The sequence below is a fragment of the Marmota marmota genome, unplaced genomic scaffold (assembly GCF_001458135.2).
Source record: "Marmota marmota marmota unplaced genomic scaffold, marMar, whole genome shotgun sequence".
Taxonomy (NCBI): Eukaryota; Metazoa; Chordata; class Mammalia; order Rodentia; family Sciuridae; genus Marmota; species Marmota marmota.
The window spans coordinates 5,537,093-5,541,288 of NW_026000221.1; positions in this window are offsets into that span (position 1 = coordinate 5,537,093).

A 4,196-nucleotide genomic window follows, 5' to 3' on the forward strand; every position below is an offset into this window, starting at 1 on the left:
TCACTTGTTTTACTCACCTACACTGTGCTGAGAGAACTGAGGCCGAAGTGATGAGAGGAAATAATTAAGGTGACTTTTGAATGTGGTTAGAAGAGAAAGCCAATGCTCAGGAAAGTGTTGATTCTGAGTGAAAGTTCTGCAGAGAAGAGCAGGCCACAGAATCAGTCTAGCTCCCTCCAGAATATTTTCTTTGGACTTACAAAGCTAACGTATGATAGGGACCACATTTGAATAGAGGGATTTCTGTACATTTTATAACTATAGTTAGAGCAACCAAGTCTTCTTATCTTTGATGTGCATCTCACTATCTTCAGAGGAGTTAAGGTTTCAGGCATTTGCTTCTGATTTGCTATTGTTGGCCCTGGGGAAAAATGAATATAGTTTCTTCCCACCCCCAGGTAAATCTACATGAACTGGAAGCACTGTAAAATAGGCCATCAGAATCACAGTAGCCTCAGTACAAATGTCTTGGAAATAAAGAGCTATCTAAAGCAAACTGTTGCTAAATGATAAAATTAAGGTGGAGTATGCTTCTTTCTGGTATTAATATAATTATTATTTGTAATTTTATCTAAATAGAAAAGACCTAATATTAATCAAGAGAAAGTTTAGTTTAATAGGTCATAAGTGGCTTAAGTGATCCAAAAATGTCTCCAGGGGTGAATAAAGGAAAATTCAAGAGAAAAAAAAAGTAGAAACAATGATTGAATACAATATTGAGAAAACAAAACAATAGTGTGAGGAGACAACCCACAGAAGAGAGAAAATATTTACAAACAATATACCTGATATGGGGTTAATATCCAGAATATATAAGGAACTCAAAACACTACATAACAGCTGGGTGTGGTGGCATATGCCTGCAATTCCAGCAGCTTGGGAGGCTGAGGCAGGAAGATTGTGAATTCAAAGGCAGCCTCAGCAACTTAGTGAGGCTCTAAGCAACTTAAGACCCTATCTCAAAACTGAAAACAGGGCCTGGGCTATGGCTCAGTGATTAAGTGCCCCTGGGTTCAATCCCTGATACCAAAACAAAACATGAAAACACTCAATATCAAAAAATAAATAACCTAATTAAAAGGTGGGCAATAGACTTTCTCAGAAGATACACAAATGGTCAATAAGTATTTGAAAAAATGCCCGACATTACTAATCACCAGGGAAATGCAAATTGAAACCTTAATGAAATATCACCTCATTCCAGTAAGAATGGCTATTATCAAAAAGACTAAAGATGACAAACAAGAGTGTGCAGAAAAAGGAACCCTTGTACGCTGTTGGTGGGAATGTGAGATAGTACAATCACATGGAAAACAAAAAATTAAAACTAGGGGCTGGGGATATAGCTCAGTTGGTAGAGTGCTTGCCTCACATGCACAAGGCCCTGGATTCAATTCCCAGCACCACAAAAAATGAAATAAAATAAATTAAAACTAGAATTATCATATGATCTAGCAATCCCATACTGCGTGTATATCAGTATGTCAAAGGGATCTCGGCATGCCCTTGCTCATTGCAGCACCATTCACAAGAGCCAAAAAATAGAAACAAACTAAGTGTCCAGCAGCTAATGAGTGGATAAAACAAGTGTGGTAATACACACAAGGGAGTACTATTCGGCCATAAATTGATGAAATCCTGTCGTTCCAGACAACATAAGTTGACTTGGAGGTCATTATGTTAGTGAAATAGGCTAAGCCCAGAAAGGCAAGTACTATCTCATTTGTTATGGTTTGGATATGAGGTGTCCCCTAAAAAGGTTGCACGTTACCAGTGTAGCAATGTTCAGGGGTGAAATGCTTAGATTATGAGAGCTGTAACCTAATCAGTGAATTAATCCATTTGATGGGTTAATAATTTGAATGGATTGGATGGAAGATGGAGGAGCAGAGTAGAGCTGCATCTCAATCTGTAAGGGACCAAATAGGCAGGTGTACAGCTTCTTGGTGACGAGGGTGTAAGAGGACTGCACTAAAATTTAATATTGGGCACTCAAAGTGACTTAGGGATTAAAAAATTGGGGTACAATAAACAAAGAATTAAACATACATTGAAACCAACCTGTTGTCCCTACCACCCATGCAGATTCACCCCAGATAGAGGAAGGGGAAACATTGTCTTGACACAGAGAAACTTAAGATAAAAAAAAATGCTTAAGACTATTAGTGGATCCAGAGGATGCACTGTGTGCTGGTGTTGAAAAATGTGCTCTGTAACTCAACTGTGTGCCGAGAGCTGAGGCAGGAGCTGTCCTGGGATGAGCATGCTGCTGAGGTGTCTGTGGGACATGGGAGATCAGAACACACACACACACACACACACACACACAAGCTCAGCTTCAGCTGGCCATGTGAGCTATCAGACCCAGGGCGAAGGGAGTTGGGCTCCCTTAAAACTCAAATCCCCCTGGGTACAGTCTACTGCACACCTGTTTCACTCACATTTCCTCACTTTCTGTCAAGCCCAGCCTGAGTCTCTTAACAGGTGCCTGCCAGGACATTGTGGCTCTTTGTGTGTGTGTGTGTGTGTGTGTGTGTGTGTGTGTGTGGCAGGAGTGAATACACTCAGGAACTAAGCTGGGAAGGCTGTGCTCCTGGGAAGCAGTGAGTGTCAGATTGGCCTCCCTGCCTCATGACTGGATTTCTTGGGAGAGTCCTGAGAACCAGAGCCACATCAGAGATCAGCTACTGTCTACCTAGGGTCAGGTCTATCTCATCTCTCTAAAGCAGACACCACCCAACAAAGCCCATGAGCCTGATTTGACCTCAGCCCCACTTGCTGGAACTCCTCTCATCAGAATGATGCAGTAGAAGTACCCTGGGAGTGTACCAAACTGAATGGGTAACACACCAACTGACAGTACGTCCTAACCCATCCCACCTCACACTGTTGAGAAGGGAAGCTGAGTCTTATATCAAATGACTTCAATCTTAGGCCAGTCCAACTGGCAGCTCAGAGAGCAACACAAAACAGGAAGGGCTTAACAAGCCCCATTCCTTGCTCTCTTTATCAGTACATAACTCAAGAAGAATTGGAGAAAACGACTGTTGAACATAGACAGTGACCACCCACTTGGTCAACTATTTTGACCACCTAAATGGAGAAGATTCACTATGATTTTGGATTTTTAAAAAATGTTTGAATTTTTCATTTATTTTATTTTTTAAAAATTCTTTGTGTGTGTGTGTGTGTGTGTGTGTGTGTATTTGCATGTGAATTCTGACTATGCTGATTGGTTCAGGGACATATGTGCATACACTTATTTATTTCTTTTTCTTTCATTTTTAGCATTTTTTAAATGTAATTATTTTTACCTAGCATTACCATTTGAGGGTTCTGTTTTTTGGATTGTATTATTTTCAGTTATTTATTTCTCTTTCTCTCTTAGCTTTTCCTGTTACCAGTCAAATTGTATTGTTCTCTCTCCCTCTCTTACAATATCTTGCTTCCATTTTTTCTCTTCTATCCATATAAACATCACTTACTGCATCTCTTCTGCTTTCTTTCTGCCCACTTTTTGAAATTATAAAGTCTTTTCTAGGTTTCTAACACATTTTTCTTTTCCTCTACTTAACTATATTTTATAATCTTTCAGAACTAATTGGTTTTTATGATTCCTGCTGCCACCATTAATACGAATATAATCATTACTGCTGTGGATGATATAATTGACACTTGATGTTTGCTTTAAAGCCACGTCTAATTCATGGTCATTGTTTTTACTGTTGACAAATGCTGATTCCAGCATTCCTCTTTATTGGTGGCAATTAATGTTGAAGACATAGGAAGGGAGTCTTTAACAATGTGTATAGTTTGTTGTTTGCAATGGTTGTTACTATTGTTTATTTTTCTCCATTCTGTGAGATGCTTGAAACCTACAGGGACACTGAAAGTTCATAAGCTAGAGACTCTGCTGCTAGACAAAACATTCCTCTCGGACATGACTCCAACTCAAAGAACTGAGGAGACAAAAGCCTCACACCAACAACAAGGATTCAAGAAGCAACAATCAGAAAGGGACCTCAGGTCCCACCCCTTGGCACCTACTCATACATCAAAAATAAGAGAGAAGATCCAGAACAAATAAGATGATCACACACAAAAGGACATGTGCAAAAAAAAAAAAAAGAGAAAGAAAGAAAAATAGGTATGGGAATCAACCTCAATTGATGACAAGTCCAAGACATAATGAAAAC